This window comes from Anastrepha obliqua, chromosome 3, assembly GCF_027943255.1.
Source record: "Anastrepha obliqua isolate idAnaObli1 chromosome 3, idAnaObli1_1.0, whole genome shotgun sequence".
NCBI lineage: Eukaryota > Metazoa > Arthropoda > Insecta > Diptera > Tephritidae > Anastrepha > Anastrepha obliqua.
This window is the reverse complement of record NC_072894.1, coordinates 81,888,256-81,915,126: the sequence shown is the minus strand read 5'-3', so window position 1 is coordinate 81,915,126 and position 26,871 is coordinate 81,888,256. Positions and strand designations below refer to the sequence as shown.

Here is a 26,871-nt window from a genome sequence, read left to right as displayed (position 1 = left end):
ATAAAGTCATTTTGATTATTATTTTACTGTGCCTCCGTATATATACAAAGACCGAATCGCATTTCATAGCGAAAAGTTTGATGGACCCATTATTTATTGAAAAACTGCAGGTGGTTTAAGCCACGGATTCCACCATTTAAAAAACGTAGGCAGAGTAATATACTGGTTGCCAACTGGTGATAGAGGGTGGTCCATGTCGTGATTTTTTTTGTGCATTCAAACAAATTAAGAACATTTTTATTTTCGTATATGTGAAGGAGCAGTCATTTACATAATTTATGGTACGATTTCAATCACATGACTACCTGGTCTGGCTTCGTAATAGCGCATGCTACCACCCAAGTTTTCCAAGATCTTGGTGACGATTTTTGGCTCTATCTCACGAATATCTTGTTCAATATTCACCTTAAAGAAGCGAATCGTTATTAGATTATGTACATTAGCTTCAGTCCTTCTCGCGCCCCACAAAAAATGTTTAACGGCGTAGAATCGCAGTTCCGAGGTGGCCGACCAACATCGTCGAGACGGCTGATAACACGATTGCGGAACTTGGCGTGCAAATGATCGATTGTGGCATGGGCTGAGTAGACATTCTGCTGAAACCAAAGACGTCCAAGTTCATGTATTAAATTGCCGATCAAAAATAAAATTTCTCAGGTCTCTGTAGCGCTTTCCGTTGACTGAAATAACGTTTCCAGCAGCATTTTCAAAGAAAAATTTTCCAATGATGCCACGGCTTTAAATTCACATCAAATTGCATAGGTTTCTCGATGATCACGAGCGGATTTTCCGATGCCAATATGCGGTTGTTTTACTTGTTAACAACGGTTAGGTTAGCATAGCCTGATTGACATTAAGCCACGCATAGACCTTTTGGTCCCTAGCGATACCAGATGGAGACCGACCTCTATGAATACTGAAAGTAGACATCATGTAGGATGTCGCCGCTTTTGGTGAATCTCAGCAGAGCTGCGAGATACGCTTCTGAGACGTCTTCCATACCCTCAAACTGTGGGGCCCAGGCATTTTAAACACGTTTTTGATAATGTCAGACAAACGCACAGAAGGTGTTCTGAATTTTCCTCAACACCCTCTCTGCATTTCTTGCATTTGTCCGTGCTAGCAGTTCCTATTTTGTGCGGCCAACATATTACGACCTGGCAGCATAGCTATAATAGCTCTGCAGCCCTTTCGTGAGAGCATAAGCACGAATTGAGTCTGTTTTTTGCACTTTGTTCTACACTTGAATGTTTCATGTAGGAGTCCATTTTGTTGTATACTGTATATAGTGGTTTTTGTGTGTCGCTCTCTTGCTCAAATGTGTCGCTCTCTTGTTCTTGTTCTAACATCACTTTTGGCTATCTCATCTAGTACTTCGTTTCCCATAATGCCTTTGTGGCCAAGTATCCAATAGATGTGCGGTCTTCTGTTTGCGGCTATTTGAGCTTATTGCTTTTATTGCTGCTTGACTGTCCACATATATAATAATTACTAGCAAACCCGGCCCCCTTCGCTGGGCACACTAAAATAGAATAGATATGGTTTAGAACAGAAAATATATGCTTTTCATATTATTTATTTCTTTATTCTTTATTCAAGCGCTTTGGCATTAACAATATTTTTTGTTTTTCTATTTGTTTTTGAGTAAATATAAAATATAAATTGAAAATCAGGAAAAAAGAAGATTGTTTTTAAATTTCAAATCAACGCATATGATCATCCATGAATTTTTCGTTTCAATTTATATGTTTTATTAAGCATTGGAGCTTTTTTAACCATTATCCATTTATATTTTTCAAAAAAAAAAACGAAAAAAATTTTTTTTCCACGAACACATAATTTCATTCGGATTTCACATTAAATTCTCAAATTTCGTAAGAAATTATTCACTGTTCCAAAATCCACTCCAAAAAAATTCACAAACAATTTTTACATGTTGCACTTACTTTTTCCTTATGGCATCCAAATCAGAAAGAAATATTGACACACTGTCAATTTGACAGTTCAGTTCCGCCCCAAGCGTTAAAAAAGTAAGCGACATTATGGCTGGTTCAAAAGAACGATGTACCCGTTGCCAGTGCTCCGAATTACAACCACATTTTACGAAACCCATTTTCAATACTTACTTAACAATGTGCGTAAGTTTGGTTTAATTCGGTGCAAAGACACGGCGGGTCCACGTTTTGGCATATATTTCGAGACCCTAGTCATCAATAGGTATGAAAATTACCCCGTATTAAAGCACTTATCAACAGCTTTCATTTGATACCCATATTGTACATACACAACCAAAGGTTACCCGGGTCCACGTTTTGACCTATATCCCGAGACCCCAGTCACGTAGCGGCATGAAAAATACTTTGTACTAAAGTAGTCACCAACAGCTTTCATTTGATACCCATATTGTACATACACGTCCGAAGGTTACCCGGGTCCACGTTTTGACCTATATCTCGGGACCCTATCTACCAATAGGTATTCAAACTATACGGAAATCATCTTCAATACCTACTTAACAATGTGTGTAAGTTTGGTTTAATTCGGTTCAAAGACACGGCGAGTCCACGTTTTGGCATATATTTCGAGACCCAGTCATCAATAGGTATGAAAATTACCCCGTATTAAAGCACTTATCAACAGCTTTCATTTGATACCCATATTGTACAAACACAACCAAAGGTTACCCGGGTCCACGTTTTGACCTATATCTCGAGACCCCAGTCACGTAGCGGCATGAAAAATACTTTGTACTAAAGTAGTCACCAACAGCTTTCATTTGATACCCATATTGTACATACACGTCCGAAGGTTACCCGGGTCCACGTTTTGACCTATATCTCGGGACCCTATCTACCAATAGGTATTCAAACTATACGGAAATCATCTTCAATACCTACTTAACAATGTGTGTAAGTTTGGTTTAATTCGGTTCAAAGACACGGCGAGTCCACGTTTTGGCATATATTTCGAGACCCTAGTCATCAATAGGTATGAAAATTACCCCGTATTAAAGCACTTATCAACAGCTTTCATTTGATACCCATATTGTACATATACAACCAAAGGTTACCCGGGTCCACGTTTTGACCTATATCTCGAGACCCCAGTCACAGAGCGGCATGAAAAATACTCTGGACTAAAGCATTCACCAACAGCTTCCATTTGATACCCATATTGTACATACACAACCAAAGGTTACTCGGGTCCACGTTTTGACCTATATCTCGAGACCCCAGTCACAGAGCGGCATGAAAAATACTCTGGACTAAAGCATTCACCAACAGCTTCCATTTGATACCCATATTGTACATACACATCCGAAGGTTACCCGGGTCCATGTTTTGACCTATATCTCGAGCCCTATTTCCAAAATAAAATATAATCGATGTTACTCGTGGATAATGTAGCTTTCGAATGGTGAAAGAATTTTTAAAATCGGTCCAGTAGTTTTTGAGCCTATTCGTAACAAACAAACAAACAAAGTTTTCCTCTTTATAATATTAGTATAGATTAAGTTATTTTTTGTTTTGTTGTAGCTCTTGGAAAATACTGCTTTAGTCTGGCAGCTTAATAGGCTGCCTAATCCCTAGTTTTGAGCAGTAAATGCCCGCTCCCACTCCGTCCAAAGTTTTAGAGCCGTCTGTCTAGATGTAATAAGTCCTACGGCCAGGCTTCATGCCTTTGTACCATCCCTCCTCTTCAATTGTAGTATGAAACCTTCTCTCGCAATTAAAGAGCGGAGTCATGTAGTCTGTGTAACTTGAACTTCTTTTTCATATTACGCTATGCCCGAGGGTTCTACAAGTGAATACTTCAGCGCGGATTTCGCTGCCAGATTTTGTGCCACAAGATCAATAGGTGATATGCTGAGTGGTTTTCATCGCTCCTGTTATGCAAAGAACAGCGAGTCGCTGAATCCTTTCCAGTGGCATTAAGTATGTCAATTTTCCTGTCGCAGTCCACCATACTAAGGTTCCGTACAGCAATATCGGTCTGACTACTGCCGTGTAGCACCAATGCATCAGAGAGGGCGATAGACCTCAAGTAACGCCCAGTATTCTTTTACATGCCATACAGGCCATTACTGGCCGTTTTCACCCTTTCCTCAACATTGTGCTTCCAGAGCAATTTGCTGCCCAGTATTACTCCGAGGTATCTCGCATGATCTTTGAGAAGTAGTTCGTTGTTGCCTAGTTTCGGGAGGTTCTCCGACGGGACCATTACTTCCTAGTAAAAAGTATCTCTGCGCCCTGCGCGAGATGCCCATTGGTTTACAGTTTTAAGAGTGTGCTTGTTAACAAAGCAGGCGAGATGAAAATGTGCTTCATAAGAAAAGAAGAGCTGCTCTAAGGCCCCATATTTTCCAACGTAAAAGTGATACTAACTTCTATCAAGATTTCAGGCGGAAATGAGCGGTCGCTGTCAAAATATCACATAATTAAAACATTATATTGACCAACCTTTACGTTCATTCATTTATTTATAAAAGAAAATTGCATTTGCACTGCTTGGTTTGAGGATGATGAAGCTATGTAACAAATCTTCTCTTAGTTCTGTTACAAGTTCTTGTAATTATATATTGGAACAATGGGCGTCCTATGTATTGGAGAAGTAGGAGAGTGGGTTTATGCGTGACTACCATTCGGTAGTGTGAGAGTTCGAAACCTACTGTGGGTGTGAAACACAAAAGGAAACAAAAAGTTTTTTCTAATAACGGCTAACACCTCCGACGCCCGAGTGTATTTTTGTCAAGAAAAATCTCCTAAAAAAACTGTCTGCCTTTCGAAGCTGATATAAAACTGTAGGTTCCTCTATTTGTGGAGGGAGCAAATAGGAGGAGGAGCTCGGCCAAACACCCAAAAAGGGTGTATGTGTGTGATATTACAATACCAAAAAAAAATCCTTTCAACAAAATCTTAAAACTAACAAATACGTGATACAGTTATGTGATCAATATTCTCTTTAAACGTTTGGCTTCATTTTGGCATTGTAAAACACAAATTTGCGTTAAGTAAATACCATCATTTCATGTCAATTCGCGACAGAATTGACTGCAAATGTAATGAAATTCTGAAACAGTATACATATTTACGAAAAGCATCGAAAAGGTAAACAAGAAATATCGCATATACATTCAAACAAGTACAAATAAGGAAGATAAAAGCAAAATTTTCCATTGATGTGGTCCAAAGAGGAGAATTCATTTTGGAGGCGACGACAACATTGAGACAATGGAGTAACTTTCACGTATACTTAGCACGATCCATAACTGTACGCACTTTCGTCAACTCTGAATTGCTGACGAATCATATATTTGAGTCAATATTTACTTATCCAAGCACACATAGCCTTTCGCTAAAATTCAGTGCAAATTTTTGAAGCTGGTACATACATGTATATGTGTTTATGCGAGTATACATATGTATATGTATGTACATACCCAATAAAAATATGAAACAAATTCTTAAACCTTTGAAAAAATCTTAGTTCTCAATCGGTTATTCAGCATTACTTATCATTTGTAATATTTTCTTACATTTCTCTCAAATGTTTGTAATCAACTTTATTACAATACTTGTATATGTATGTATGTACCCACACATGTGATAAACTATGTATAGTATACGTAATATATGAAATAAATGTATTGTATTATGTTTTGGCAAATTAAAATAGTTAGACAATATGAGTAGCTGCAGTAGAGTAGCAAATTATTTTTTTATGCGTGAACCAAAATATTCATGCATAAAAATTAGCTCCTTTTCATAATTTCGTATTTTTACGTATCAGTGGCAAGGCATGGACTGATAATGACTCAGATTCTTATCGCTTTTTACATCGGTTTTTAAATTAATCTTCAACTCTTTCAAGTCTTTCAGATGATGAGGTCGAGCATGTCATTTTAAGCATAAAACCCTCCTTACAGCCTGATATTGTTGGGGTTTCAGTAATTTTTCTAAATAAAAGTCCTATAGTTATCTCTCCTCTAAAAGTAATCTTAAATAAGCACTTTTCACCGATAACTGAAAATTAAAAAAAATATATCCTCAATTTCTAAAAGCGGCAATAAAAATAAAGTAAGTAATTATTGACCAATTCCAAGCTCTCAATAATTTCTAAACTTGAAACCATTATCAAAAAAAGATGGCCTTTACCACTAAAATCTAATTTCATGCAATCAGCATGGATGCGTTTCTGGACTGTCCGTAGTATTTAAGCTCGCCATTTTTAATGAATATTAGATAAGAGCCTTCTGAGCAATGCAAGAAGTAGACTGCATTTACACGAATTTACACAAAGCTTGCAAAATTTTATGATATGAATTATCTTCGTTTGGGTTTCACCCTGTTTTCCTGCAATGGTTGCAACTTTATTTGTGCGGAAGGTGTTGTGTGGACACAATTGATAGTATAGTATAACCTCTGAAACATTCACTGACTGCTCTGGAGAAGCTTTTTAGGTCCAATACTCTTAGCGTTATTTATCAATGACATTTTGCTCTCATCTGCAGATTTTCTGTTATACTGTTGATGACTTCAAAATAGAAATTTTCAGTTATAAATAATACAACTGACGGATGTAGGTTTCAAGCAGATATAGACAAATTTGTTATGCAAAAAATGCTGTCATGTAATTCATTCTGTTAAAATAATGTTTGTGTAATTTTTGACAGTCATCTTGTTTTCTTGATTTCGTGAAATAAATAAATATGGATTTCATTTCCTTCATATAGAGCTGAGATTTATGATCTTTTTCAATTTGAGAACTAAAGAAAATCCCCTATTAAAATTTAAAATGGTGTCAAAGGCAAATTAACACGCATTTGTGTTGCAACACTTGAAGTTTGGGGAAATGATTAGTTATCAAATGCTCCTCAACTTGAGACCGAACAAAACTGTTTATTGGGTAAATTCGTGTGTAAATTCACTGTATTTACTTACCTTTTCGAATTAATTTACAATTGACTTGAAGTTGCTGTGTCAATAAATATGTACATATATTAAATTTGTGTGCGGGAAGTCGGTAAATACAATTTAATAGGTCACTTAGTTATTGACGTAAGTCATAAAACTGATGCGAACTCGTAACTTACAAATTAAAAGCAGAATTTCAACTATTTAATTTTTAAGGGCTATTTAGTCGCAACATCTCTAAAAGGAATAGGAGTTTTAATATTCTAACTTGTTAATTATTTCAGTATTTCACTAACAGAAATGTACAAAATAGGACATGAAAATAAATCTTGGCAATAAAACGTCTGATATTGCCATTTCGATTGATATTCATTCGACGAATTTTGGCACCGGGGCCGTAAAGTAAATAATAACCAAGTAAATGAAATAATTTAACAATAACAGCCGAAACGTTAACACAACTAATGGTTAATAAATATGGAAAAATAATCAATTTTATTTATTTATTTATTCATTGAGTCAATAAATATAACAGATTCATATAGGTTAAGAGGACAAATTTTAATGTATTTTAAGGTTAATAGGCATTAAAAAAGGAAGTACAATTAAACTATCTATATGTATATATTTGGCGCGTACACCCTTTTTGGGTGTTTGGCCGAGCTTCTCCTCCTCTTTGCGGTGTGCGTCTTGATGTTATTCCACAAATGGAGGGACCCACAGTTTCAAGCCGAAACACAGCTACGAGTTTAGAAATTGAATGGCGAGGAGTCCAAAGAACTTTCTGAGTCCTTCGTATATTGTACTGGGACCAAGGGGTTTTCGAAATAGCACATGAAGAAATGGAGCTCCATCTTTTCTGCTCTTTCCTGAGAAAAAATTTGTGCAGTTCCCCGATGCCCGGGTTGGAGGTCTCTGACGCCAATTCAATCCCCTTCCTGGCAAGTTAATCAGCAACTTCATTTCCCTCTATGTTTCTATGTCAGAGAAATGCTACCTGCACACCCAAGAGATTTGATCTCCTTCTTACAGGAGTTTACTAGATTCGTTCTGCACCATGGCATCGTCAGAGCCTTGATCGCGGCTTGACGTTCCCTAAGCATTTTGGATGCCTGCAGGATCGCTTGAAAAACACTAGTAGTATTCGGCAGTTTAAAGGAGATAGATAAATTGTTTGATTTAAAGAAAACCACTGCTCCGACTCCCGATTGCATCTTAGAACCGTCAGTGAAGACAGAGGTGCAAGCTTCGGTGCAGATTTAACGCTTTTAACTCTAATTTGAATTACTCTATTTGTATCTTAATTTTTGTTATAGTTCTTTTCTGAGGTAGTTGACTGTGACTGATCAGTCGATTTGCTATTACTTCATTATAGGTCTCTTTGTCATTAAAATTTATTTTATACTTTTTAGTTCGATTGGCAATAAAAGCGTGTTTTTTAGTTTTTTTAAACTATTTTTTATTTATACTCGCATGCTTGTGCCCAAGGGTATTCTGATTTTGTTCACATAACGGGTACATCTGGCAGCATATACTAAAATACTCAGAGTGATAAAAAATCGGCGAAATCCTTCAGTAACCACGCTCATCTCCCAATTAACGGTAAAAAAGAGAAACCCCTGATATCGGCTTATAATGAAGCAAAATTACTCAAATTTGGTGTAAATAATAGACCCAAAATAATAAATCGCCGCACAAATTTGGTACAAGAATTGCTCCCCACCTCTTTTACATTCGACATAAATATTATTGATATAGTGTTATTTAATTGTCAGTATTGCCTGCATGTTTTCACGACAACTCCGCAATAAGTATTTTTCGAACGAAATGCATGCAAAAAACAATTTTTTTCTTGACCAACTGAGGCTTCCTATAAAACAAAAATCTAACGAATGTACACCCAAGCTTGTGGGATAATATTTTCATTTAAATATGTATGGCCGTAAGTTTTGTCGAAATTTCTCATAATTTGTCATCAAGTGTTTTGGTATTTTTGGCCAAGTACTTCTATTTTTATTTACACTTTTTGTACTCTGTACACGAGCTCGTTTGTTGACCAAATACACGGCCTTACATACACGCCTGATTGCTACACCAATAACAAAATCGTTAATATTTTTAAGCAAATATTTGCGAACATATCTATTTGCACACAATTTTTTGCATGACTGGCCCATTTATGGATCTAATGATTTTGGCAAAGCTTAACTCGACGATGTTGGCAAGGCGTCGAAGAAATGTAAATCAATAGACGAAATATCTTACCATTGTCAAGCCATTGTTATAAATATGCAAAGATCATTTCGAAATTTCACAACACAAGCAGCAAACATTCACAAGTATCTATTTACAAACGTACATACATAAATAAATACATGCATATATACATACTTATGTATGTATATTGAACAATCATACGAAAGTAATGAACCTATGCATGTATAATAGGTATACATCAGGTATTTATACGAATACAAAATTTACATATCTGCGCATAAATATTCATATGTACATACATATAAAATTGTATGTATAAGTATATAAGAATATGAGCATATGTTGGTCATGTAGGTGGCCCAGTCAGTTGGATTCGACTTATTTACGCCCAAGACAATTTTTTATTAAGTCCTTAGCGAATCTGTGTAGCATTAAATTTTTATTATGGAAACGCTTGGTACACATGGATTCTTTCATTGCTCGCTGTTATGATAATTATTATTTTACTTATTACTAGAGAACGATTAAACTTTGGCTTTGGTTATGTTCGGCTACAAAATATTATGGTTCGGTTTCGGTGCGGCTTCGGCAGAAAAGCCTTCAGAAAAATTCAAACAGCCTTGCGATTTACATGATAGCGATATGATTTGCAGTAGTAATATTGAAAACATTATTTTCCATTAATTAACGAACTGAACCAGGAAATTCTAAAATTTTGTAATACTGGTATCAAACCTACATTTTTTGTTGGGGAAAAAATTAAAACCCTTGAGTGTGCCTAAAGAGCATTTGCTCCGTGCTGCGGGTCAGCTCTATATTGATAAACAGTGCTGCTTACTGATGCCGATAAGCTACTGCTTTACATTCCAATATGAAATTGTGCAACTATGTATGTGCTCTAAATAATTTCTACATGTCCATATGTAAAAATAAGTTTGTAATAAATACATATGTACATATGTGTACGTAATTATATGCTAAGAGCTGAAATTAATGTGATTGTATCTTACATATGTACGTATATTTACTTTTTTATTAATAAAAATACTGCATTTTTAGAAAGTTCGTGCTTGTTTATTGCTTGAGTTCTTAAAAATGTTCCATTCGGCCTTAAAAATTGATGTGCGATCGTTCCTAGAATTTTAGTGAATCTATGGAGATGTTAATCATCGCAATTCGGTAAATATAGAACAGACAATTTCAGATATAATAAAATTTTCAATAAAAAACTTATAATTTAAGTAGGTTGATGGTTTGAAGTGATATGGAATATTTGTGCAGTCGTGGAAATTTGTGTAAAAAACTTGTCAAACAAATTTCTCAAGCATTTTGCGAGGTCGCAATTTTGTTCTTAAGAAAAAGGTACACTTTTACTTCAGTAACTCTAATTGTTTAAAAAAATAAATCGATATAGTCACCACTAAGCGTGTCCTACCGGACAGATAGTCCAAACCCAATTTTTTCATCGATAACGAAGTTTTTATATCCTTTTGTATGAATCAATATAAAAGTAATAATCTACAACTAACGTTTATATGCATGAAGTGCGAATATATGTATTAGTTTTGGTTCGTTCCATTAACTTGCAACCAGTATCGTGGTTGACAATGTGGAAGATTGGATTCCAAGAGAAGATAAATATATACATATGTACATATATTAATCTCCTATGGTGCCATTTAAAGGTGGGAGCTTAGCAGAAAATAATGGCAAACATGTTTTAGAAGAGTATTGATAAATAGAAATAGTTTAACATATCTAACAACATATCAAAAATAACTTTTATATACATATATTTGACAGCATTTAAATTTTTGTATAGCGGAACTCTTAGTTTGAATTTTTCCGGTAACGCATTGGTTGAACATACTGTACATATTTCTTTTCAACACATTGCAGGTGGAACGTGTGAAAGCTTCTTTCATCTAGCAAGACGGCAGCCTCACAGTCGACAGGCTTGTAACCGGCCAACAGCTTCAGAGAAATATCCGATATGAACACATAAACCGAACTTCATAACTGGCTATTAGAGGGTTTGGAACGGCAGGAAACCTTTGACAGAGCTCACTTTACCGAAATGGTGAAATATTCTATTCATATTTACCGACATACACGCAGATAGCCCGTGACTTGCTTTTCTGAACTTTATAGTTTTGAAGAAGTTAGACAGTTGATTAATGTCTTTAGCTCAGCTTGGGTGTCACTGAAGATACGTACAAACCTGGATTTCTATATACATATGCCGCGCTATGTAGTCCATATTTTGTCAAAGGAAAGTGAAGCCTATACTAATTTTCTCCGACATAAACTCAGAACCAGTTTTGGAGACGCCAGTAAAGGTATCACCGAGCCTGGTATTTCCTTAAACTCAAAATTGTAGTATCCCTTTAGCCACATAGTGGCGGCGTACTAGCTCGAGGCTTTGAAAAGATATTAGTGTTAAATCTCTATGCTAGTGTCTTAGCTTCGAGTTTTTTAAATTTGTTACTAAATATCGGAGTTTAGACACAAACGCACATATGCAATAAAGTGGGCAAGCACAGTACCCAAATACTATTTATGAATGTTAAGTGGCAAAGTTTAAATGCATTCTTCCTTTTTATAAATATTAATGCATTGAAAAATTATGAATGCAATGCTTTGCGTCAAGAGTTGAATAAAGTTGCGTGACTTTTAATAAGCTTCCATGAATTTACGTGCTGTGGGTGAATAGACTGCGCTAAACACGCACCAAATATTGAATGCATTTACCTCAAAACATATGTAAGTGTGTGCATATCCAAAATCGAAACGACAATAATTTGTAGGTATGAATACAAAATAATGAATATCGAGAAGGATTTTATAAGATTTTTTATCGGCTTGTTTTTGGACAGCTACTTTCTGTTTACTTTTTGTCATAACAGTAATTATATGTGTTTGGAATCACAATGACGCATGACTTATACAACGCGTGATTTTTATGGTATACTAGATAAAAGTATTGAGTTTTAAACACATGCTTATACACAATTTGCTTTGGAAAAAGTAGACGAAAAAATCATATGCAAATACTTTTCACCATGACTCACTCACCTTTTTCCCTTTTTGTGTTTTTCTTCCTGTTTTCTCCTTTAAATTTATTTCTAGTAGAGTTTAACTAAATGCAGGCGACATGAAGTAGCACGAAGTTGCTGTTTGTAGGCCTGCTGTTTGTGCAGTGTGTGTATGTGTGTACGAGTTTCTTGAGTTTGCAGGCATTAAATGCAATTTTTGCAGTTCTGTAAAAAACAAACGGTAAACGATCATTTAATATACACAATATGTAGTATGTGTTTGTATATGTATTTACATAAATTTTAAGCATGCACATATTTACAGTGCAGTGCACATTCAGAAGATGGGTAAGTGTATGTAAAAATATAAGGAATAATTGTGCATTATTGTATATGAGCTATGTATATACTATACACAACGTAGGAACATACGTACACACATGTTTTTTATAAATACGTACGTGTATGAGTGTAATTATGTGCGTATTGTTATGTATACGCATTCCCTTGCTTGACTACATTTACATTTGAAAAGTAATGAAATGACATTCAAGCTGTTGTCGAGTTGTTTTCCAGTTGTCGTTGCGCTGTTGGGTTGTGGTGTAACGAGCACGACCGACATATATAGAAGCAATAATGCGATTATAAAACAGCAGCAACTTTCCGACAAAACTGGGTCATGTTCTGCCTCCATTCTTCGCGCCTTTTTCTGATTGTTGCATGTAAATCTAAGGGTATGAGAATTTTTATATACAGGGTGGGCCAACTAACGTTTAAAACTTTAAATAGCTGGTGCTTGTTTTTATTTGAAAGCACAATCTTTACGTTTAATTATGGAAGACTATTTCATCTTAATCATTTCTTTGCAGTGCGCGTCAATCGAAGTCTTTGTTCAAAATTCGCCTCAAAGGTGTACCTATGCATGTATACTCGTACGTGAAGTGTTCAACTGTGAGAACAGCCTCAATTTGTTCGACTGAGTGCATTGTACCAGCAGGAGGACGTGTTGTTGTATCCAGTGCGTGAAACTGTGCACGTACAAATTGCACGGATGAGACTTCTCTTTAGAGAAAATTTAGAACCTAATTGCTTCCAGTTTAATAGTAATCCACCATTTTGCTCAATCGTAAATTCACCCATTTCTGAAACCGCAGATGTTAAACTAACTTTTTGTCTCACTACTTGTTAAGTGGCCCACCCTATATAAATATGTACATACTTCTGTATATAATAGTAAGTATTTTAATTGAGTTGAGGTAGAATACCATTTATAATCTATTGGGAGAATAGTTAGTTGCATCGTTTGAGTACGCATTCGCAAACTGGGATACTTTCAGTTCAAAATTTTATGAAGATTAGTCCAAAAAGTTACCAACTGCATTGAAATTGATCTGCAGACTATTTCTGTAACTATTTTCCATCAAGTTCTTGATTGAAATTGTGGATTTGACGTCACACTGAATAATCAAAGCATCCTTTGAGATTATTTACATCACATTAGGTTGCTTTTCTGTGCAGACATTCTTTGAGGTACAGCTGTGGAGCGTAAGTTTGTAAAACTCCTTCCCTTTTTTATGCTTAGATGCTGTGAGTTTCAGAGTATAAATATTACTCACTTGGGTGGGATCTCATAAGATTTCTGTTCTTAGAACCGGGGGAACCATATGAATTTCAAACTTGCTCTCTTAAATAATGAGCTTAACGGGATCACATATCATGATGTGGAATAAATAAATGGCGAGGGCCCCTAAAATTTTGCGTGGCCAGGTATATATTTAAGAAAATACAGTGTACTCTCTTCTAACGGACACTTGCTTTCCACCCCCAAAGGGTATTTTAATTTCCCATAACCGGATATCCTACAGTATAGTTTTTACGTTTACTGTCTACCTTATTCGTACAGCTGTTGCTTATACAATAACACTTGTACGAGGTATAGAGGGGGATCCCGTAAATACGAAGAACTTGTTTTTAATGAGTTTTATAAAGCCCAAAGGTCTTAATATTGATAAATTGAGCTACGAATGTTTAGTGATGGCTCGAAATAAAGGCACTCCAAGGTACCATATTTGATTGAAGGATTCGATTCGCGAAAAATTTACAATGCAGATGGACTGGCTTGTTTTCCCGATAAAGCATTTGCATTAAAAGGGGGAAAATGTGCAGGTGAAAAATGGTTAACGATAGGCTTACGATTTTAAACTGCGTCAATATGGCTGGAGAAAGAGAACGCCTTTTTGTTATTGGGAAATCTGCAAGACCTCGGGCATTTCGCAACATGAGTTTAAACAATTCACCCGGTACGTGGCGAGTAAACAAGAAGGCTTGGATAACGTCTGATTTGATGACAGATTTTCTCGTGCAGTTCAGTAGAAAAATGCAACTCCAAGAGCGGAGCGGCATTCTATTTCTAGATAATGCGGCTTCACTTCCTCGCGATCTAAAATTGAAAAAATGTTAAAGTTATTTTTCTCCTAGCAAACACAACAGCGTTTTATCACCCCCTTCATCAAGTCGTTGTAAAGAATTTTAAGTTCATGTATAAATCGTTATTTTCAAAACACATTTCGTTTCGGATAGAAGAGACAAATTCTCCTATGGAGTTGTCAAAATCAATTTATTAGATGTTGTTTATTTCATGCACAAAGCGTGGGAACAAGTGAGTCCACAGGCAATACAAAATTGTTTCATTAAAGCTGGTTGGACCGCAGAAGACGAGCTTCCGCTATCAGCACTTGCTCACTTCTGCAACGTTATTAATCGAGTTCAGAACGAAATCCAAGTTGACATAGAAGACTATCTTAAATTAGATAAAGGAATATTTTGAAGAATCGTTGAAATACAATAGGAAATGAGATTGACGATAAGTTAAATTCCTATAAGGAGGCCTGCATATTATACATCCGCGTGAAACAGAAGTAATCGCAAAAATAAAAGTGCATACGTATTGCGTACATGTGTATGTGTGTAGATATATAATCGTGTATGTGTATAATCATGTGAGTTTTCATAAAAAAAAGCGAGAACACCATTCACGCAATTTAATTACGCGGGTATTGTATGTTTGCAGTCTTTGTTGTGGCAACCTTAATATTCATTTTGCCAAAAATATACTTACATATTCATATACACACGTATGGATATGTACGTGTACTAATTTCAATCGCTGGAAATATTCTTATTGTCAGGCCTAAATGCTTGACTGCCGATATGAAACGTCGCTTGCCACTCTACTCCCGCTTTTACAGTTTCCAACCAGTCACTATCGATTGGGGTTGCATGTAATCATTCCTAAATTCATACATATGTTTGTGTATATCTATAAGTATCTGCCACTGCAAGTCGGGCATTGTATCTGCGTGTAGCCGTGCCGGCGTGTGCACGAGTAAATGTATGAGTTTGCGCAATTGTGAAACAAAATTATCAAAGGCCTTGAGCCAAAAAGGAGTGCATGACTTGCATGCACTAGTGCAACGAAAACAATAAAACAAATTCGTTGCAAATGTGTGTGTACATATGTATATACGAATGCATACAAATGTATATACTTATACATATTATACAAACAAATGTTTAATATTTTTTTCATATCAAACTATCTACTTCGGGTTACTTATAAATAATTACAATAATGTTAGATATGATTCTAAGTAGCAAAATTATGATATTGTTTTTTGGTTTTTACGAGAAGCACGTAACGAAAGCCTATGCCACTCAGAGTGCGACTTTAACTACACTAAGCCGCCTACTGCCAATGAATTAATCGGCTCGGCAGTACTTGTAAGTGAACACTAGGCTCAACTTCGGTTACTGCAGTCTGTCGAAAGTTGCATCTATCTTCTAGTCGAGTCTTTTCGTAACGAACTACTATTATGTATGCTGTCCTGCAGAGCTCGTCCCAAAGTGGATAAGACTATGTTTGTAAAAACAGTCCACTGAAAGCAAACTCTTTAAAAAATTAATAAAACTTAACTAGACATTTCGTGCAGTGTGAAGAAAGGCCGTAAGTACAAATAATAGGGCAATAACGAGATATGCGGGGCATACATATTCTAATGTGTAAACGAGTTCACCTAATTGGGCATTACATTATCCGCCAACCAAGCCATGTCGGTAGCAATCAATGACTGAATACGGACAGTCAACAAAGCTTATAAGGCTAATCTAAAATTGCTCAGATCTAAAATATTATCGCGTGAGCAAAAATTAAGAATGTATAAAACACTGACACGAAAGAAACTATAATAAGATTTATTAAGTCTTAATGACTTAGATGGCTGGGACATGTGGCTAGAATTCCAAGGGAGCGATCAACGAAAAAGCTCCTAATAAAAAACCATCTGCCTTTCGGCATTAGCTTGAAGCTGTATGTCTCTCAATTTGTGGAACAACATGAAGACGTACGCCATGAAGTGGAGGAGGAGCTCGGCCAAACGCCCAAAAAGAGTGTAAGCGCCACCTATTCTTATAATATCTATATTAATAGGTACAGTGGCTCATAGCTTATTTCATGCAGGCGAACTACTAAAACTTCGAGTGCTGTATTTTAAAAGCTAAAGCCGTTTTTGAAAAAATTTGGATATCAAATAATTCACTCGCAATTTCAGTATAAAAAAGGTACTTCATATATTTTTTTAAGCTTTAAATAAAAAAAAAAAACACAGAACAATTCAAAATTTTATGTCACATCTTATTTCATGCAGTATTCATTTTTTCTTAAATCTAAGTTAAACTAATGATTAAAAATGATTTAGTACTTTGTGTGGTATCCTTTGGCTTCATTAACAGCTTTTAACCTTTCTGGCATTGACTCCACTAGCTTTTTCGTAACTTCCGGTCCGATTTTGTTCCCCACTTCCAAAATTACGGTTTTTATCTGATCTCTATTGCTTATGTGATGTGTGCGGATATTTGTTTCCAGTAATGAACATAAATTCTCGATGAAATTCATGTCAGGTGATTGAGCCGGTGATTGCATTAAATACGGACAGTTCCATATGAGCCATGTCTGCACGATTGCCGCCTTATGCTTAGGGTCATCGCCCTGATACAAACGGAAATCTTGAGGTATTCCAAGTTTCGCTGCACTTTGGAGTAGATTTTCTTTTAAATTATTGAGATACATTGTTTTGTCCATAACACCCTCGACAAACACTAAACTTCCTACTCCGGCTGCTGACATACATGCCCATGCCATTATACTGCCATGTTTCACAGACGGTTTTATGTTACTTTTGTGGAGCTCTGTATTAGGTTTCCGCCAGACGTAAGACATTCCATCTGAGCCGAATAGGTTCAATTTGGACTCATCAGAAAATATTACCGTTTTCCAGAAATCAAAATATTTAATTTGGAGCTCTCTGGCGAAGGCAACTCGGCTCAATGGGTTTTTTGTTATTTATGAATGGCTTTTTTCGTGCAACTCGACCATTAAAGTCCTTTTCACGTAGTACCCGTCGCGCTTTTTCGACGCAACATGATTTGCTCACTTCTCCTGAATTTCGTTTAGCAGGTTTGGAGCCGATAGCAATGGTGATTCTTTTATTTTTCGAAGAATTAAATGCTCATCAAAAATTTTATTTGTGGCACATCGGCCTTTATTTTGCATCCGATTTTCATGAACTGTAGAACTACTTAAACAAACAATTTCCGCACTCATAAGCTGAAACTGCATGAAATAAGCTGTGATCCACTGTATGTGGATAGATAAATACGTATGTATGCATTTTTTTATTTTGGGAAAAGAGATAACTGAGAAAGTCTTTTTATTTCTTTTTACATTCAATTGATAAAATTAAAATTTTTTTTTAGATAATTTTCTGGTCATCTTTTTTAAGGGGTTATATACAGTTAGGATTTTCAAAAACTCGATTTTTTTATTTTATTTTCTTAATGTACATATATTTAAAAATACACACACAAAATTTAATATTGTTCCGGTGAATATTTTTGAAGTTATACGCAAAAAAAAATATAAATAAAAATTTTCAAATTAACGGTAAGTTATGCAAACATTTTGATGTGTAAGTCAATACGCACTTTCTTGAAATACGTCCTTTGAATTGGTGTTGGTACATACTAGCAATTTTTAAAACTTGACCTGTATATTTGCAAATTTTGGCAATCGCATATTTCAATGTTTCCATACATACATACATTGATTTTATTATTATTATTGCTTATCGTTGAACTCCGTAGAGTCGATTCATTTATAAATAATTTCCACATCTGATCTTAAAAGGATTGTCTTTTTCACATTCACTTCATTTTGTACCCTTGCAGTCCAATTCAATAAACACTTAACACGTCATTGCCGTCACGTGAGAGAAACTTAAATTTTATTATAAGTAATAATTTTACTTGTCTTAATTTTGAAGTAATTACTTTAATTTTAAGGAGTTATATTGAACTTCAGAGGTTACATTTAATTGTAAAAATGGCGATTCGCGTAGTTCGCTTACTAGAATTTTTGAAACTTTGTTAAACGAAATTGTAAGAAGAGCAGGCTATGGAGACAACTGAGGTGGTAATTAAGCAGAAATTAGAATTGTTTATTAAATTTTATCACTTTTCATGATGGACACTTTTTGGAATATTAAAATTGATTATTTTCTTCTATATAGTCAATTGTTAGAAGTGTAGTGAAATACACCTTTTATTATGTGGGCATTTACTAAGAGCATAGTTTTTTAAATGCCGTTAGTTAAGGTAATTTGATCTGCACTATTAAATGCTTCGATTTTTAAATTGAACAAATAGTTTAAAAGTAAAAGTTATTAAATTATAATAATTCTTAATTACTTAATTAAATATTTAATAAGTAATCATAATTAAAACGTAGTTATTAAACTTGGGTGCATTGATTATTATTCTTGGTAAAACAATTTAACAATTTAATTATTTATTATTCTTGTACGAAAGATGAAATCAATTACAATTCTTATTTTTATTATTGCCTAATAACTGTACTAAAACTGAAACAAAAACTCATGTACACAGTTGTAAAATTAAAATCTGATGCTCCATAGACCCGATTTACACGAGGAGACATCTGGAAGGGAAACATTTTGTTCAAGGGCGAAGGACGGTCGGGGAAGAGAGAAGGGATTTTGTCTCCCGTACTCGGCGACACGCTTTGCTCTTCTTATTCGTATTTCTTATCTTAAAGCAATTTTTGACAGTTGCTTCATTCGTTTTCTTCTCTTGTGGAAGAAAGTTCTAAGTTATGTGTTGGTTTTCAACCAAACGGAAGATAACAACGATGACAAACATCCGAACGCTGCTTGGGAAATGCACGATTATTTTTGCTAGTAAAGTAGGTATAATTTAAAATAGTTATGGGATATGTTTATGTTGATTTCTAATTTTTCCCTGCATTTCTAGATACTCAAGTTAATTTTAAGTTAATTATTTACATATGAAGTATTTTTAATTTAATTTTTTTTTATTCAAGTATAAGAATTTATAAATAATAGGACTATGAATAAGTTCGTGCGGTTTTTTTCGGATTCCCTTTGTGAAAAATTCGGTCGGTTTTGCCGCAATCCACGAATCGATCCATTTTTTGACTTCATCGTAATTACGGAAGTGCTGGTCAGCCAGGCCATGTTGCATCGATCGGAAGAGATAGTAATCGGATGGCGCAAGGTCTGGACTATACGGCGGGTGGGGTAGGACATCCCATTTGAGCGTTTCTAAGTATGTTTTGACCACTTGTGCAACATGTGGCCGAGCATTGTCATGTTGCAAAATAACTTTGTCGTGTCTATCGGCGTATTGCGGCCGTTTTTCTCGCAGTGCTCGGCTCAAACGCATCAATTGTCGTCGGTAGACATCCCCCGTAATCGTTTCATTCGGTTTCAGTAGCTCATAATACACAACACCCAGCTGGTCCCACCAGATACACAGCATAACCTTCAGGCCATGAATATTCTGCGCCGACGTCGATGTTGAAGCATGGCCAGGGTATCCATACGTTGCCCGACGTTTTGGATTGTCGTAATGGACCCACTTTTCATCGCCAGTCACAATTCGATGCAAAAAACCCTTTCTTTTGTGCCGTTGAAGCAGTTGTTCGCATGCCATAAAACGGCGTTCAACGTCTCTTGGCTTCAATTCATACGGCACCCAATGGCCTACCTTTCGGATCATTCCCATGGCTTTTAAACGTTTGGAAATGGTTGATTGATCAACTCCCAAAGTTTTTGCAACCTCTTCTTGCGTTTGAGCCGGATCTTGATCGAGCAATTCCTCCAATTCGGTATCCATGAACTTTGGCGGCGCACCCTCGCGTTCTTCGTCTTCCAAGCCAAAATCACCACTTTTAAAGCGTGCAAACCACTTCTGGCACGTTCGCTCAGCTAGAGCATGCTCACCATAAACTTCCACCAAGATACGATGACTTTCGGCTGCTTTTTTCTTCATATTAAAAAATTCCCCGCAAAAACACATTATTTGGCACGAAATTCGACATTTTCAAGTGTGGTAAAAATATTGTTGCTTACGCTTCAAATAAAAAACTTATACTGACGTTTGTGCCTTACGACAGTAGCTCTCCAATGAATGTTTGGAAATGTGGATCGATGGAATAATAATCAAGTTACGCCATCTGTTGTAAAACCGCACGAACTTATTCATAGTCCTATTATATTTCAATAAAAAAAACAACAAATTATTTATTATTTAACCAGTTTGCATTTTTCATTCATATATTTAAGAAACTGCTAGAATACATCCGAACCAGACGATGCTAAAGTATTAAATGCCAAAATGTCGCGGAAACATTTTTGCCCGTGTGTACGCGAATGAAACATCAAAAGAGAATTTCCAGTGTCTCCCTTCCAGATGTCTCCTCGTGTAAATCGGGACATATTTGTGCTAAAAACAAACTCCGCTCGCTATGCCAAACTTGGCCGCAGCTTCGACGATATGATTCCCTCAAAGACAAATCGTTATATACAAACATATACACTCATGCGTATATACATATTTACATGGTTATGACATGCAATTGTATTTGCCATACTGAGGAATTGAATAATAAATTATTTATAAACAAACCAAATATGTAGTTGTGTGACGATAAAACCAATTCACATGCAATCATACTACTACCAACTACAACGCGCAGAGTTACAACCACACTATATCTACTTATGCGACAATAAAAAGTAAGAACAACATCAATGCACTCTGCGTCAATTTAAGTGAAGATAAATGAGAACAACTTAAAAATGGTAAACGACACATGCAATTGCATTGAGATAGGTCACTCACACGACGCGTCACACACACTTGCGTACATACATGGTATGCACGTCATATTCAATACATTCACACAATGTTATGTACATGTATATAAATATTGACAAACAGGAGCTGGTGTGCAACTGCAGTGCAATAATTGCAAATATTTCTCTTTGCAGAGGGGAGTGGGAATAATGCGAGTAGTGAGCAATGGCCCATGTGTCAAGAGGTCTGAGCGCTGAGAGGGAGAGTGCAGGATTTATGTAGAGAGGGTGCAATTGCAACGTATTGCATGGACGCTAAAAAGTAGACAAAATCTTTGTGTTTGCGTTTCTGGGTACACAAAACAAAAACAAAAATAAAAAACGCTATGTAAATATCAGAGACAAAAGAGAGGAGAGAAACAGAAGTAGTAAATATATATTTAGTATGTACTGTAATAGTAAAATATGTAACTATTAAAAATTAAGCTTAGTTCAAAATCGCACGCATACCGAGCTATATGTATGTACATTTTTAATATACTTATATACATACATAGATATGTACAGTGTATAATTACCCTTATATTGGAGCATACATAGTTCGACTTGCGCATACATGTGTAAATAAGTACATATGTATCTCCAAACTAATTCCATTCGCTTTTATTTGCGCGCAAAAGAGTATGAAAGAAGTTTTTCACGTATACGCCCCCACTAACCTACCAACAGCAAAAGTTGTCCCCCACACAAAGTCAGCACTAGTCGCGCCTCCTCATTCGCAGTCACAGTCACAGCAATAGCAACAACATAACATCAATTTCATTTTCATTTCACTCTCAATTGCACCTGGTTTACATGCACCTCCAGCTCTGCGGCAACCTTCTCTGTAGTTGCTGTTGTAAACGGCATTTTAAGAGTATGTGCTAGTCTTAAAGCTACATCTCGTACATATGTATACCCGTCTGCCATGCAAGCAAATATACCGCACATGCACTTTGTCTATACAGTCATACGCAAACGCACACATACACACACACATACCCTTCTCAATACATGCAAACATATGTACATTTATATTGCAGTACCTTAATTGCTACTCCGAGTCTGCCGTTTTGCTATTTTGTCAGCATTTATGCATTTTGAGTATTGGCGAGAGATGCAACCATATTCAGTTATATGACAAGAGTTTACTGAGTGGAGAGAATTCGTTTTACTTTCCTAGTTTGGCTGGTTATTTGCCGCTTACTCACAGTTAGGCAGTTGTTTAGCTATACCATATTTGCTTACATATACTTGCATGCATATGCAGAATGCCGATATGTTATGAATGTGCAAAGTGAGGGGAGAAGGTGGCTTGTAATCATTAAGTAATATGTGGTTGCGCTATCAAAATATTGAAAGTTTGAAAATTGCATACATACTTGCAAACAATGTCAACAATGCTAGTATGTTATTATTTTTAATTACATGTAATGTCTACAAAATTAAACTTTGTACTTTCAATGGATGCGGTGAAGATTTGTATTCATTAGCAAAAATAAGAAAAAATGCAATAGCAATAAAAACAAATTTTATGGCTACAAATAGGCAACCGGTTACACTCATTCGAATATTAATGCCTCGTTAACAGAGAATTTTAATCATATATAACTACACAATTGTGTGTGTATATACCATATAAATAGGTGCATATATACGAGTAGCATATGTATATGTAGAATATATGTACATACACATGTATGTGTAAATTATACTACATACATATGGTATATTAATGAAACCGGATACGAATAATCAGAATATATCTATATTAGGATATAATAACTTCATACATGCATACTTATACATATGTATATGTGTACCTAAGTAACGTTGTTATGACATACATGTATGTGCACATATACATAGAATGTATGCTAAAATGATGAACGAAATTCACTTGAAAACTGCATTGTCGTTTGTTTTTGTAGACAAAAGAACTCTGATGCTTAAGCCTTCACTCTCTTAGATTTTGTTATTGTAAAGGGATGCAATCTGTCAGAAATCCCCTACAGCTCCTTACAAAGCATTTTGCAACTGTTTCTGCAAATTCTCAATGAAAATAATTTTTTTTTTTTTGAATTTTCATGTAATATTAGATAAATAAATGACTTCTACTCCAATCTCTGGTGCTCTTTTGTACTCTGTACTTCTAAGTCTAACATTAAATCTTATTATTATTTTTTATAAAACGGATTTTAGCTCATAAGCGTAATTTAAAAATTACTCGAGAAAACAGTATGCGAATTCTGTATACACTAAGATTTAAAAACACATTAGGGTTGAAAATCATTATATGCACATTTGTATGCATAATCATATGGAAATGCTACCCTCTGACTAGGACAACAAATTTTTTAATAGCCTATTGCTTCGCCTGACAGGGATATCACCAAACCAAAAGTAACACAGATACACACTCACACTCACTCACAGAAAAATGTATCTTGCATGGTTGAGTACTTGGCAAAATTATCTTGAAAAATCTGTGTGTACATGCTGCCTTCTTTTGCATCGACTTGCAGAAACAAAAACACCCTGGAAAAAGTGCTGCCAATTTCAAACAGCTAAAGTCTCCCGCAATGAACGCGGTGTAATGAAACTCTCTTGAAAGAGGGTTGGCACAATTAAAAATAAAGAGTTATAATAGATGTACCTCTTGAATAGAGTTGTAGTGGACATCGGGTAACGCGTACCCGCTGTCAAAATTATAACACATTTAATACTCGTAGCATGAATTTGCACAGAATTACAGCGGGGACGGATTTCATGCCGTCGATTATTTTTACGGCAGAAAAATACACTTCTCACAAAAATTAAGGGAGCAGTAAAATTTCCTAAATTTTGTAGTGATTTTTGAAAAGCTGTATCGCGGTGAAAAATCATCGCACGGAGTTCCAACCAAAAGTAATTTGAAGCTTTTAGCTTTAAGATCTTTGAGCAAAGTTTTTTTTATTTAACGGTTATTTTGTAATCGTTAGTTAAAGGGCGACACAAAAATTTTCGAAATTTTTTCCTTTTCTTCGATTGCACGGGCTTGGCAAAATTTTTCCGACTAAAACTAGCCATACAGTCAACTAGCTTGATTATCTAGCTTCAATGCGCTTTTTTTGAATCTCGCTTCGATCATTTCTCTCTGAGATATCCGCATTTTACGAAGAAAATACCATTTTATATTTGATCATTGATATCTCAGCAACTAATAACCCCACAATAGATGGGATAATTTCCTATAAGATGTTAATTTAATTTTTTTAGAAAAAAGCTTTTTTTACCCTTAACGTTGGTTTGAAGTGAACACAAAGAACGCCGTTTTACGGTTTTGCAGAAAATCTATCGCTCACTTACAAATATTAATGTGGGAACTCATGTTTCTAGGGATTTTTACAGTTTAATATTCGACTAATAACCCAGTAAATTTTTAAATCGATCCATCAAGCCGTTTTTCCGGACCGACAGCTCAAACTTTTACAAAATAATTGAAGGAGCAAGTGCACTGTTTTTAAACATTATTACATAAAATTGAAAAAACATTTTTTTCAACTTTTTTCGCATTTTTGCATTAGTATTTTATTAAATTAAAAAAAAAATCAAAATGATTGGTCAAAATGATTTGTTTTTTTTGTTTTTTTTTTTTAATTTAATAAGATACATACTAACAACAGCAACAGCAGGCCAATAATAAGCAAATAGTATTCGATTTGCACAAGAAATTGTGGGTTTTCTTATCAATAATTTAGAAAGAAGTTGTTTTTTTGAAACAATGAGCTTCAACGATTTGCTTAAAAAAATAGCAAACAAAAAGATTTGTCTACAAAATAATGGTGTTTTCCATCACCGTCGTAATTTTGTTAAAAGACTGAATTCTCCGACGGAATTTTGTCAGCTGATCACCGCCCGTTAACCCATCTACCCGTTACCTGCTGTCTCGCTGCAATTCTGTTTTGAGCAAATTTTTGGTCAAGTGAGCAGAGCCCGGAGATCGCGAGCATGGAAACGATCCCGCTTAAAGTTCCTCCATTTTGTTCTGTTTTGTTTGTTCATCCAGCAGTTGGACTTTTCGTTTTATTCAAGGCTAATTCGGCCGCCGTAGCCGAATGGGTTGGTGCATGACTACCATTCGGAATTCACAGAGAGAACGTAGGTTCGAATCTCGGTGAAACACATTTTTCTAATAGCGGCCGCCCCTCGGTGAGCTGGTGCATTATCGTGATGCAAGAACCATGACTTGTTGTCCCACAATTCCTTCCTTTTAAGACGAATGTTCTCGCGCAAACGCTTTAAAACGTCTAAATAATATTCAGCGTTAACCGATTTTGCGATTTGTGCGATTTTCAAGCACAATTTCCTTTACTTTTCCGATGTTTTCGTCGTTTACTGATGTTGCTGGACGACGTTCATGAGGCAAGTTTTCAACCGATGTACGGCCCTCTTTGAACGATTTGTACCACTGGAAAACACGTGCACGCGATAGAGCAGAGTCCCCATAGGTTGTCTGCAACATTTTTAAGGCGTCTGAAGCCGAAATTTTGTTGGAATAACAAAATTTCAAACAAATTTTGTTCAACTTGAATTTCCATCGTTAAATTCGAAGAGCACACTCGAGCTTGACTTGTTTACAGTAGCACAGAAAACAAACTATGTGACATATCACGCTGAAATTTTCCATGTAAGCTTATAACAGTCCTACCAAAAAACAAAAAAATTATTTTTGCCATATGTCATCCGCGGACCGTTTTATTGATACCGTCTCGTTCATATTTGAGTAGAAGATGTATATATATATATATATATATAATATAGTGGAATAAATATGTTTGTTTTTGTATATTTTTGCTAGATTTTGCTTCATGTTTCCTTAGTAATTTTTACTTTCAAAAAGTCCTTTTTTCATTTGGTATTAGTTTTCTTGCTTTGGTTTGTGTGAGCTTGATTTTGATTTGTTATCATATTTACAACAAATTTCAGTAATTTTGCTTCATTTATAAGACAGATATCACGATTTTTTTCTTTGCGTATTTACCGTTATGTGCGAGGTGGGTGCAGTTGACCTATTTCGTTAATTTTCAATACTGTATGCGAGTATATGTCCATATATGTATGTCCGTTATGTCAACAAAGTTATAACAATTCATAATATTTAATTTTTACTCTAAAAGTTATGTTCCAAGCTGAATACCGGGATCATTTTAAAAATGTTCCGCTAATATTGACAACCCGAATATACATATGTATATCCAACAAACGATTTGGTAAGTGGGTGGCGAATCGAAAGCAACTACTGTTAAACTACACTTTACAAAGTTGTACAAGTTAACACGCGCTACGTTTATTTTCTCTTTTTCCTTTGCTTTTGCTTTACTTAATTGTAATTTAATAAGACAAACAAGTTGTAGACATTAGCTAAGCAATTTATTTCTTAAGCGTGCCGGAAAT

General features: G+C 35.4%; 1 protein-coding gene across 8 annotated transcripts in view; it reads right to left on the bottom strand.

Moving 5' to 3' along the window:
* Positions 1–26,871, bottom strand: part of LOC129240080 (solute carrier organic anion transporter family member 74D) — a 149,582-nt gene that overhangs the window by 34,328 nt on the left and 88,383 nt on the right. For 6 of the 8 annotated variants that reach the window (XM_054875561.1, XM_054875557.1, XM_054875564.1 and 3 more), the window contains one exon: positions 12,207–12,391. The exons of 1 other annotated variant lie outside the window; for it this stretch is intronic. The gene's annotated coding sequence lies outside the window, so the exon portion shown is untranslated. Of the gene's footprint in view, positions 1–12,206; positions 12,392–12,627; positions 12,702–26,871 lie in introns of those variants that run through there. One more of the 8 variants, XM_054875565.1, reaches the window with a different exon arrangement.